General features: G+C 34.7%; 2 non-coding genes across 2 annotated transcripts; both read left to right on the plus strand.

Moving 5' to 3' along the window:
- The first annotated feature begins 293 nt into the window (after window positions 1-293).
- Window positions 294-411, plus strand: LOC139895480 (U5 spliceosomal RNA). Its single transcript, XR_011775920.1, has one exon. It is a non-coding gene; the product is annotated as a U5 spliceosomal RNA (small nuclear RNA).
- An 854-nt stretch (window positions 412-1,265) lies between these two features.
- Window positions 1,266-1,383, plus strand: LOC139895479 (U5 spliceosomal RNA). Its single transcript, XR_011775919.1, has one exon. It is a non-coding gene; the product is annotated as a U5 spliceosomal RNA (small nuclear RNA).
- The last annotated feature ends 12,304 nt before the right edge of the window (window positions 1,384-13,687 follow it).

A 13,687-nucleotide genomic window follows, 5' to 3' on the forward strand; every position in this document is an offset into this window, starting at 1 on the left:
CTGTATGTATTCTTTTATTTATATATTTAAAATGGCCAGAACCAGAAATATACCTCCGATTAACGTTTTTGTGGGTATTTATTTTTTATTTAGAACATAAAATAAAACACAAAAACATGACAAATGAATAAAGATACGGAAAATTGCATAGGTAAATTAATTAAATACTCAATGAAAGACATGTGAAAGGAGGTTTTAGGTTTAATTGTAGTCCCACATTGGCTGGGTAGTAGAAGCTGAGTGTATGGAAATTGCTATATAACAGAGCCAATTTGTAACAATCAAAAGCACGCAGCCACGCAATGAGCACAAAACAAACTATTCTTTCGCCTTTTACTAAAGAATACCGTGTGCTCGTTGCATACACTGGCATACGCTTATTTTTGTAGAGTCTCTTCTTAACTGAAGAGCTCCAACCAATCTTATAAGTTCAAACTTTAATACATGTTTTTTGTTTAATCGTGTTCTAAGTATACTGTTTTACCATTTTATTTATGGATTGAGCTGTTTATTTGATGCCTAAGAAAGTTAATTTCATTAGTCTAATCATTTCTTCTTTTAGTAATATATAAAGAATTCCAAGTTCAGGATAATATTTAGTTCTATCAGGTTTATGCTCAAAGTCTCAAACTACTATGTCCTCTTTCAGTTTCAATTCTTGATCTCTCATACTTGATTATCACAAAATGTTGAGTTTTTTAAAGTCAAAGATTGTCAACTGGGATTACATAAAAAGAGCTCGTGAACTTTAAACAAGTTATATCAGTAGTTCAATTTCAACTTGTGAGCTACATATCTGCACTTTATAATGTAATAAAGATTTCACATGTATTGATTCCAGGATGAATGAAGTATAGACCTTTCTCTAGTGGTTTATCATCACCAAATGATCCCAAATAGACGTTTGTTCTTATTTACTCCGTATAAGACTGATTTGTCAATTTAATCAAAAGGTTACATGCTGTTCAAAAAAAAGAATTTTTTTTGAAGACTATCAAATTTTTTATCACATACATTAAAGCTTATAATATACATGGTTCACTTCGGTTATTTAAGCCAACTTTTTATAGGAAATAAAAGACTTTGAAACTGTTTGTTGGTAGTTACTACTACAAATGAATTAGAGACTAGAGAGTAAATACAATAGAACACAGGTGAAAAGAGGTTTTAGGATTAGTTGTAGTCCCACATTGGCTGGGTAGTAGAAGCTGAGTCTGTGGAATTTGCTATATAACAGAGCCAACTGGTAACTATTAAAGGTATGTAGCCAGTCAACGAGCACAAAGCGAACTATTCTTTCGCCTTTTACTAAAGAATACCGTGTGTTTGTTGTATTTACTGGCATATGCTTATTTTTGTAGAGTCTCTTCTTAATTGAAGAGCTCCAACCAATCTTAAGTTTAAACTTTTTTATCAAGTCCTCCAATTAAATAATTGTGATGGGTAATTAAATCATTTGTTTATTAACTTTTATTTTTAGTAATTTTATAAAAAGAACTAGAACCAGTGAAAATACGGAAAGAAAAATTATAACTTGTTCAAAACAACCGGTTTTCACTTCTTTATCTCATACACGGTTTTCACAAAAACTTTTGAACCCAACTTGAGCTTGTTAGAGCCAAACATTATCAATTGGAAGTACATATAAAAAGCACGTGAGATTTAATCAAGTTATATCAGTTCAAACTCAACTCATAAGCTTGATTTAAATTTGAATAACTAAATTGTGAACCTCAATTCATGACTTTTTATCACTAACTTTTTTTTTCCCTGCCATTTGCAACGATGTCCCGAAAAACCTCTGCGAATTTGATAGCAATTTTGAGTATAACATGGTAACAACTTTTTCTCGCGAACATTTATCATATTGGACGATGTATGGTAATACTTTGCTTCTTGAAGCTTTGAGACTTCGGATATGTGGATCAAGACCCATATGGTCTAACAATTGTTTGTTCTGTAACTTGTTTCAATGATACAGTTGGGTGCAACAATATTTCATTTTGATGTCGTTTTGGCAGATACTTATATTTTGGTTTGAGTTATTCGACTGTTGGCAATAAGGAACTAATTTATCATAAAAAAAAATAGAGAACGCAAAACCCAAGGAGCTGCCAAAGAAAGATGAATAAGCTGAGGTACAACACATGATGGTTAGGGTTTGAATAACGCCCCGTGAAGATTTTTAAATATATTAACTTCTAATTAAAAAAAAAAAAACCTGTGCTGGTTTGTTTTTGTACACATACGTACCATTTTGGTAATAAGAATATATTATGCCTGGCAAACGGGTCATGTTGGGTCGGTTTGGTAACGGGTAAAAATGGTTTTGGATTGAAATGGGTCATAGGTCAAACGGATCAAAATGGTTCAGGTTGGGTCGGTTTGGGTAACAGGTCAAAACGGGTCACTCGTCAGTTGGGTCAAATGGGTTACATCGCTTTTTTTTTCTTCTTCATTTGTTACATTATTTTAGTTATTATTATTTATTATATATACATAAGAATTATTAATATACATAATAAATGATATAACCATGAATGCTTTCATAAACTTTTGACGGGTGCAACTTTTTGTGCTCGACCCATATGACCCATTCACAAAACCCATTAGACCCATATCTATTTATTGATCTTTTAGTATTGATACCCATTAGACCCGTTCCTTCATTTTTTGTATAGGACTCAACAGGTTGGAGAGAAACCCATTTGAATCTTTTTTTAAGTTTTGATTTACATTGTTAGGCTTAATTTTTCTCAAGACCCAATTAACCTGAAAGCTTGACCCATTTGACCCGAATTTGAGTGTATGGGTCACAATTGCCAGGTCTAGAATATATATTCCAGTATTAGTGATGGTTCCCTTTGAGCCATGTACTAGTACATAAATTTGATCATGTTAATTTGTACATAAAACTCAACGTAGGGTACTAAATGTAACAGCCCGCCTTTTTCCGTTTACTTTTCCGTTTATTTATTTAAAGTCCGTTATATGATTATAACATCCTTCGTTAATACGCGTATTTAAAATATCTCGTTTAGGTAATTCACGCACCCGCAACCGAACTCGAGGGACTAGTTTCGCCAAGGGAGCAAAAATGTGACTAGCTTTTGACTAGTCAACCCCCACCTCCCTTTCTTTTTCATTTTCATTTCCATTTTCTTTTACTACTTTCACAATTTCTCTCAAATTTCATCACAAAGAATCATCATCCATTTCAAATCTAGCAAGCTTCAATCCAAACAAATTATATATTTGAAATCCTTGCAACTTCCTCTTCGATTTCATACCGATTACATCTAATTTGGGTAAATTTCTAAAATCACTAGATTTTGTGTTCTTGATGTTTTTAACTTATAAAGTTGTTAATTAGTGTCTATGGCTCAAGTCTAACATGAATATATGATTTATATGTTCGATCTTGTTATTTTTAGTAACTAGCATGAACTTGAAAGTTTGGTGTGTTTGATTGATGATTTGGTTGCTTAAATGTTGTTGTTATGATAAAGTGCAAGTATTAAATGTGTTACTAGTATCACTAGCTTCAATTTGATGTGTAGGTTGCTTTAGAAAAACTTCATGAACTTGATTAGTAATTTTGGTGAAATTGGGTTAGGGTTTGATGAACTTGAAATGGACTTTTGATGCTTTGAATGACATGAAATGTTATTTGTAAGTGTTAGGTTGTATTGTATGCTTGATTACCTTCAAAACGGCATATCATTCATGTAAATTGGTTGCCGAATCATCTAATGGCATTTATGAACTTGAATGCATTAAATGAGGAGCTTTGAATGTGATTTTGGTTGTTGTAAAGGTAAATGTGATTGATGAAATTTGTTTAGTTGTTTTCCTTGTCAAATTACCTTTCCGATGATATAAGATACATGTTTTGGTTGTTTGCGGGTCATAAATGGTGATTGTTTGAAGTTAGGTTCGTGCATTAAACTTGAAAACTGCCAGAATTTCTGCACAGGTAATGGCGCGGCGCGCCATATCCCCGCGCGGCGCGCCAAAGTGGGCTGACCAACTTGTCATTTAGAGAAAAAATGTTTGCTATGCTAGGGACCTCCGATTCACATGAAACTTGTTCTAATATGCTTATATATGAATAACTAGCACAGAAAAATAGTTCGGGACCCGACCCGAACGTGTTGACTTTTTCGTTGACTTTGACCGACCACAGTTTGACTTTTTGTCAAACTTAACCAAATAATTATGCAATCTTTCTAACTTGTTTCTATACTTGTATCTTGCATGAAACTTGACAATTTGATTCACATGCTACATAATCGAGTCGTAACGAGCCATAGGACTAATTGAACATCTTTGACCTATCGTGTTTACCGTTATTGATACGACCTATTTTTTTAGGTCAAGAATAGCCTTGTTCTTTGCACACGTTATTTGTTGAAGTACTTATTACTCGTGCACACAAGGTGAGATCATAGTCCCATCTTTCAAACAACTTTTATGCTTTAAACTATGGGATGAGAAACATATACGTATCATACTTTTACACTTTGAACACAAGTACGAAAACGAACATTCCACGTACGGGTTTGAACAAAAATCCCCAATTCAATTATCATTAGTTACACTTGCAGGGTGTAAACGAGAACTTATATTATGTGATCACATGGGCTTGACGAGCCTCATTCGGACGGTTCGCTACCGTTAGCGGATGAAATATATTTTCGAGTATAGTGTATGTTCTAACACTACGTAACAGGGTACAAAACAGTTAAGTTTGATAATTGGGTGCCCGCGAAACAAATAACAACTTTGGAATGCAAATGATTTTGATAATCATCTTATATTAAATCTTGTGGTTCAAATACAACGTTTACTAAAACACCTATGATTTCACCAACGTTTTCGTTGACAGTTTTCTATATGTTTTCTCAGGTCCTTGAATGCTTAAGGATACATGCTTCCGCTTACTTTTTGATACTTGCTTGGATGTCGAGTATACGTGCATAGTTGGAGCATCTTTTGACTACTTTTATAAGTTGTGTCGCATAGGTTTCATTTGTACGTTAAACATTGAAATGTAACTAGTCATTGAACTACTTTTGTAAACTTGAAACATCCTTTTACTTATGAAATGAATGCGACATATTTTGGTCAAACGTCACGTTAAAGACTTATGACCACGTAACGGGACCTAAGTAGTCGACGCCGTCAAACATGATTTGGTCGGGTCGCTACAGATGGTATCAGAGCGTTGGTTGTAGGGATTTAGAGTTCATTGGTGTCAACCCCGAGTCATAGGGTACATTAGTGAGTCTAGACTACAACCGGCATATAGACTTGAAGTAGGAATTACTTAACTACTTGTGCATTTATACTCGAACGTTTCTACTCATATCTACTCTTATTTCATCTTAATCTCATGTTGTTTAATTTAATTGACACGCCACCTTGACTGTGATGACCCGAAAATTTTTGACTTATTTAAACCAATTCTCTATACGATTTATTATTTTAACACGCTAAACAAAGTCTGTTAGATTGAGTCTCAAAATTTTAGAACTGTTTCATATATACAATTACCTTTGATTACTCTCGACGATTCATGAACAATTATATGTATGTATATATATATATATGTACAAGTAAAAATGACTTTCCTACAGTAAAACCCTATTGCTACAGTAAAAATTACTTTGCTACAGTAAAACATTATTTGCTACAGTGAAACCGTATTTTGCTACAATGCTACAGTGAAAACGACTTTGCTACAGTGATTTGCTACAGTAAACAATATTTGCTACAGTAAAACACTATTTGCTACAGTAAACCCCTATTTGCTACAGTAAAACACTATTTGCTACAGTAAGATACTATTTGATGTCGACGAACTAGCAAACAAAAACGAAAAAGGCGGCCATGCGATCGCATGGCAAAAACCCTGAAAACTCATGCGATCGCATGAGCTACAGTAAATCGAAAAGTACTATAAAAGGCCAGTTTGTTCGACGATATAATTCATATTTTATTTTCATATGTAATTTAAATTTTAATTATAATTATAATTTTAATTTAAGTTTAATAATAATAAAATATATTCGAGGGTGTTTTAATTCGGGTTTCAAACCGCTTTAAGCTAAGGAAATATTGGGTATTATTCGGGGTATTGTTCTTGAATCCAAAGCCAACCATACAGTCGTCTACCATCATTACGTCTACGCAATTTACCTACAATATTGAATCGCAATATTGAACTGTGAGTTATAGTCTCCCCTTTTAAATGCTTTAAATATTTTTGGGCTGAGAATACATGCAATTTATTTTAAACGCAATATGACACAAGTACATACTAAATTCTACACTGAGTTAAACCAAAAATCCCTTAGCTTTGGTAACTAGTAGCTACCAGTACATAGGATATGGACTGGTGGGCGCGAATAATTGTATATGGATCCATAGGGCTTGACATCCCCGTCCGAGCTAGAGCGCTAGCCTTTTAACGGACGTATGTTATTTGAGTTTAAGACACGTTGGTTTGCGTGTATTAAAACGAATGGGGTAATTATCACTATAGCGTTAAGTTTAGTTACCAGGGTGCTCTGTTATGTAGAATCTATTGATAAACTTTTGATGAAATCTTGTGGTATATCTTTATATATGTTTATGACTCGAGCAATTAAACCTATAACTCACCAACATTCGTGTTGATTTTTTTAGCATGTTTTATTCTCAGGTCCTTAGAATGCTTCCGCTGTGATGTGCTTGTTGCCTGCATGGAGTCTCTCATGCTTTGTACAAAGTTTATTGCATTCAAAATAAAATTGTGTTGTGTAATAAATAATTGGACTGTGATGTCAACCTGTAAATTAAAGACTTATGTATTTCGGGGTTTTGCTTATACCTAAGCACTCGCCCACATGTTTATAACTTTCTATGTTTAGAAAGTCACTTATTTTAATGAATGCAATATTTTATCAAAACGTATCATATAGAGGTCAAAACCTCACTGTGGAATCAATGATTAACGTGCCGCGTCAATAGCGATTTTGACGGGTCGTTACAATTGGTATTAGAGCTTGAGGTCATAGGGAACTAGAAATTACATTAGTGTGTTTAACTGGTAATTGTTAGGATGCATTAGTGAGTCTGGACTATGACCATATCTGTTTTTACTGATTTTTGCTTATTATTTGGTCAAAAACATTATATGTGATATATTTATATGCTAATGTAATTGTTGTTTCAATTATGTGATAGATGACTTCTTCTAATCCTATCATTTTGTACGACTCGAAATCGGACACTGAATCTATTCTATCCACAACTGAAAAAGGCGTTCCAATACCTATTAAAGAAGAAATTGTGTTAGCCGGGGAATCTCAACTCCCTGTAAACCCAGAGGAGGTTCCAGCCCCACCCAGCTTTAGTTTTCCGGAGTCACAGTATCGTTGGCATGGACCCATGATCCCTGGAGTAAACGATGATCATCCATTTCTAAACAAATATGGACATTGGTCCAGATATACCACCGACGGGCGGGTTGTGCCGATTACGCCTGGCAGATTTCGGTTCATGACCACCGGTACATATTCTCACAGTTCGTCATCATATTCTCCTACACATGACTCAGACAGTTCGTCATCAGACGAGATCAGTAAGGAGGAGGATTTCGCTAATGAAATAAAAGAGATCACTAAGGAGAAATTTCAACTTGCTATAGATAATAAAAACAACCACAATAATAAAAAGTCCTTAATTATTAAAAAGGAACAGGACCATTCGATCCGTAACCACCCTTATTGTATTAAACCCACTGAGGCAACGGGTACCTCAAAACCCCAACTAAAAATAAAATACACTGCCAGAATGTCTGTCGGACCATGTGCACACAAACAATTGGCAGAGAGAACCAAATGGGAAGAAGTTTCTGATAGTTCTGAATAAACGACCTCGCAACCATAAATCTTCCATGCGCTATTTTATTGCTTATGTGTGCTACTCTATCTTGTTATGTAAAATAAGCATATGTAAAATATCAGTATTGTATGGTATTGTATTATTTTGGTTTATTAATAATAAATGCATGGAATGATTATTTGTATTATTACTACTTCTTATTATTATTATTACATAATAATGTAGTAACTCGCTATAATTTTTCATAGTGGAATATTATTAGGATTTTAGTAGTTAATTCCTTGTACTAGCTATTATGTATGAACTTAACGGGTAGGTAATACCCTAGAAATAATTATAAAATGCTAATAAGAAGAATAGGCTTTTATAATAATTGGTTCATATTATTAATATGCTACGATTAACTATTGACAACTCATTTTACCTATAATATTCTATATGATTAAATTATCTCTGTTGTGTTTATTGAAGAAACATGTCTCAAATGTCGGATGCTGAGTTTGAGCAACTAGTCGAGAAACGTGTGAATGAAAGAATTGCTGCAGCCGAGGCAGCAAAAGCAACAGCCGAAGCAGCATCCAAAGCAGCAGCCGTAAACACAAACTCACGAAACGGATGCTCATACAAAACTTTTCAAGGATGCAAACCACAGACGTTTAGTGGAACCGAGGGACCAGTCGGTCTAACCCGATGGTTTGAAAAGATGGAGTCCGTTTTCAAAATCAGTAATTGTGCAAATGGAGACAAGTCAAAGTATGCTTCGTGCACGTTGCAAGATGGTGCACTTACTTGGTGGAACAATTATGCTAAAGCAGAATGAATAGATACGGCATATGATATCTCTTGGGAAGAACTGAAAAAGATGCTAATCGAGGAGTACTGTCCTCGAAACGAGATCAGAAAAATGGAATCTGAGTTACATAATCTGAAGGTTATCGGCGCGAATCTCAATAACTATGAAAAGCGTTTCATGGAACTAGCCTTGTTGTGTCCCGAATTGGTGCCAAACGAGAAACGAAAGATAGAAATGTATATTGACGGTTTATCGATCAATATCAAAGGAAATGTTACATCGTCCAAACCGAATACGATGCAGGAAGCCATGACAATGGCACACCAACTCATGGACCAGATCACAGAGAGTTCAATTAAGGCACCAATTACCGAAGTCAAGACAACTGAAGGAAAGAGGAAATGGGAAGACTATAAGGGCAAAAGTACTCAACTGAAGAAACAAGAAACTTTTAAAGGTAAACAAGATGGGGCAACTGCAAGTCCAAACTATAAGGGACCCCATCTGTTCTGTAAAAGATGTTACACACATCATGCAGGTTATTGCCAAGTGATCTGTGATAAGTGCAACAAGAAAGGACATGTGGCAAAAGATTGTTATGCCACCGTTTCTGAAGTAAAGACAAAATCGACCGATGTCAAGAAATGTTATGGATGCGGGAAGTCTGGTCACTTCAATGCCCTGATAAGGAGAAGAACAAAGAACCCACACGTGGGAGGGCATTTAATGTTAGTGCCAGTAAAGCACGTGAGGATCCTAATCTTGTCACGGGTACGTTTACCGTTAATAATCAACTAGCTTCTATTATGTTTGATACGGGTGCTGATAGAAGTTATATGTGTAAAGACTTTAGTTCTAAACTAAAATGTGCATCATTACCTCTAGACGATAAATATACTATTGAATTAGCTAATGGTAAACTGATAAAAGCCGATAAAATTTGCCATGGTTGCGAAATGAATCTCGCTGGTGAAACCTTCAAAATTGATTTGATACCCGTAGAATTAGGAAGTTTTGACGTAATCGTTGGCATGGACTGGATGTCCAAAACAAGAGCGGAAGTTGTTTGCGCTGAGAAAGCAATCCGCATCCCTCGTAAGGATGAAACGTCATTAATGATTTATGGGGAGAAGAGCAACTCAAAGCTGAACTTTATCAGCTGTATGAAGGCCCAGAAACTTATAAGAAAAGGTTGTTATGCTATTCTGGCACACGTAAGGAAGATCAATACTGAAGAAAGAAGCATTGATGACATGCCGGTTGTAAGAGAATATCCCGGAGTATTTCCAGAAGAATTACCGGGGCTACCTCCACACAGATGTGTAGAATTCCAGATTGATCTCATACCAGGAGCTGCACCTGTAGCCCGATCTCCATATAGACTTGCACCTTCAGAAATGCAAGAATTACAAGACCAGTTGCAAGAATTATCGGACCGTGGATTTATTCGTCCTAGTTTTTCACCTTGGGGTGCTCCTATTCTGTTCGTCAAGAAGAAGGATGGATCTATGAGAATGTGCATAGATTACCGAGAATTAAACAAATTAACGATCAAGAATCGGTACCCATTACCGAGGATTGATGATTTGTTTGATCAATTGCAAGGATCAAGTGTTTATTCTAAGATTGATCTACGCTCCGGATATCATCAGCTGAGAGTAAAGGAAGAAGATGTTCCTAAAACAGCGTTCAGAACCCGTTACGGTCACTATGAATTTTTAGTCATGCATTTTGGATTGACTAATGCTCCAGCAGTATTCATGGATCTAATGAATCGCATCTGTAGACCGTATTTAGACAAATTTGTCATTGTTTTTATCGACGACATATTGATTTACTCGAAGAATAAGGAAGAACATGAGCAACACTTAAGACTGGTACTAGAGGTACTCAAGAAAGAAGAACTGTACGCAAAATTTTCAAAGTGTGATTTCTGGTTACAAGAAGTACAATTTTTGGGCCATATTGTCAGTAAACATGGAATTAAAGTTGACCCTGCCAAGATCGAAGCCATTAGTAAATGGGAAACACCTAAGACTCCAACACAAATCCGCCAATTCTTAGGTCTTGCTGGTTACTACCGAAGATTCATTCAAGATTTCTCTAGAATCGCCAAACCCTTAACTGCATTAACTCAAAAGGGAAAGAAGTATGATTGGTCCACGGAACAGGAATCCTCATTCCAGTTATTAAAGAAGAAGTTAACGTCTGCACCCATTTTGTCATTACCGGAAGGAAATGATGATTTCGTGATCTATTGTGATGCTTCGCGCCAAGGTTTAGGATGTGTATTAATGCAACGCACAAAAGTCATCGCATACGCCTCACGATAACTAAAAATTCATGAAAAGAACTATACGACGCACGATTTGGAACTTGGAGCAGTAGTTTTTGCACTCAAAATATGGAGACACTATCTATATGGCACCAAGTGTACAGTGTACACCGACCATAAGAGTCTTCAGCAAATTTTTGATCAAAAACAACTCAATATGAGGCAATGTCGCTGGGTAGAGTTGTTAAACGATTACGATTGTGAAATCCGTTACCACCCCGGAAAGGCTAATGTTGTAGCCGATGCCCTAAGTCGGAAAGAAAGAGTAAAACCTCTTAGGGTCCGAGCTTTGAATATTACAATTCGTACTGATCTCACAAAGAAAATTCAAGCAGCACAGTTAGAGGCTTTTGAAATGTCCCGTTCTTATTGATTAAAAACGTTCCATATTAATTGATTTCGTTGCGAGGTTTTGACCTCTATATGAGACGTTTTTCAAAGACTGCATTCATTTTAAAACAAACCATAACCTTTATTTTATCAATAAAGGTTTAAAAAGCTTTACGTAGATTATCAAATAATGATAATCTAAAATATCCTGTTTACACACGACCATTACATAATGGTTTACAATACAAATATGTTACAACAAAATAAGTTTCTTGAATGCAGTTTTTACACAATATCATACAAGCATGGACTCCAAATCTCGTCCTTATTTAAGTATGCGACAGTGGAAGCTCTTAATAATCACCTGAGAATAAACATGCTTAAAACGTCAACAAAAATGTTGGTGAGTTATAGGTTTAACCTATATATATCAAATCATAATAATAGACCACAAAATTTCATATTTCAATACACATCCCATACATAGAGATAAAAATCATTCATATGGTGAACACCTGGTAACCGACATTAACAAGATGCATATATAAGAATATCCCCATCATTCCGGAACACCCTTCGGATATGATATAAATTTCTAAGTACTAAAGCATCCGGTACTTTGGATGGGGTTTGTTAGGCCCAATAGATATATCTTTAGGATTCGCGTCAATTAGGGTGTCTGTTCCCTAATTCTTAGATTATCAGACTTAATAAAAAGGGGCATATTCGATTTCGATAATTCAACCATAGAATGTAGTTTCACGTACTTGTGTCTATTTTGTAAATCATTTATAAAAACATGCATGTATTCTCATCCCAAAAATATTAGATTTTAAAAGTGGGACTATAACTCACTTTCACAGATTTTTACTTCGTCGGGAAGTAAGACTTGGCCACTGGTTGATTCACGAACCTATAACACATATACATATATATCAAAGTATGTTCAAAATATATTTACAACACTTTTAATATATTTTGATGTTTTAAGTTTATTAAGTCAGCTGTCCTCGTTAGTAACCTACAACTAGTTGTCCACAGTTAGATGTACAGAAATAAATCCATAAATATTATCTTGAATCAATCCACGACCCAGTGTATACGTATCTCATTATTGATCACAACTCAAACTATATATATTTTAGAATCAACCTCAACCCTGTATAGCTAACTCCAACATTCACATATAGAGTGTCTATGGTTGTTCCGAAATATATATAGATGTGTCGACATGATAGGTCGAAACATTGTATACGTGTCTATGGTATCTCAAGATTACATAATATACAATACAAGTTGATTAAGTTATGGTTGGAATAGATTTGTTACCAATTTTCACGTAGCTAAAATGAGAAAAATTATCCAATCTTGTTTTACCCATAACTTCTTCATTTTAAATCCATTTTGAGTGAATCAAATTGCTATGGTTTCATATTGAACTCTATTTTATGAATCTAAATAGAAAAAGTATAGGTTTATAGTCGGAAAAATAAGTTACAAGTCATTTTTGTAAAGGTAGTCATTTCAGTCGAAAGAACGACGTCTAGATGACCATTTTAGAAAACATACTTCCACTTTGAGTTTAACCATAATTTTTGGATATAGTTTCATGTTCATAATAAAAATCATTTTTTCAGAATAACAACTTTTAAATCAAAGTTTATCATAGTTTTTAATTAACTAACCCAAAATAGCCCGCGGTGTTACTACGACGGCGTAAATCCGGTTTTATGGTGTTTTTCGTGTTTTCAGGTTTTAAATCATTAAGTTAGAATATCATATAGATATAGAACATGTGTTTAGTTGATTTTAAAAGTCAAGTTAGAAGGATTAACTTTTGTTTGCGAACAAGTTTAGAATTAACTAAACTATGTTCTAGTGATTACAAGTTTAAACCTTCGAATAAGATAGCTTTATATGTATGAATTGAATGATGTTATGAACATCATTAATACCTTAAGTTTCTTGGATAAACCTACTGGAAAAGAGAAAAATGGATCTAGCTTCAACGGATCCTTGGATGGCTCGAAGTTCTTGAAGCAGAATCATGACACGAAAACGAGTTCAAGTAAGATCATCACTTGAAATAAGATTGTTATAGTTATAGAAATTGAACCAAAGTTTGAATATGATTATTACCTTGTATTAGAATGATAACCTACTGTAAGAAACAAAGATTTCTTGAGGTTGGATGATCACCTTACAAGATTGGAAGTGAGCTAGCAAACTTGAAAGTATTCTTGATTTTATGTAACTAGAACTTGTAGAATATATGAAGAACACTTAGAACTTGAAGATAGAACTTGAGAGAGATCAATTAGATGAAGAAAATTGAAGAA

The sequence above is a fragment of the Rutidosis leptorrhynchoides genome, chromosome 2 (genome assembly GCF_046630445.1).
Source record: "Rutidosis leptorrhynchoides isolate AG116_Rl617_1_P2 chromosome 2, CSIRO_AGI_Rlap_v1, whole genome shotgun sequence".
NCBI lineage: Eukaryota > Viridiplantae > Streptophyta > Magnoliopsida > Asterales > Asteraceae > Rutidosis > Rutidosis leptorrhynchoides.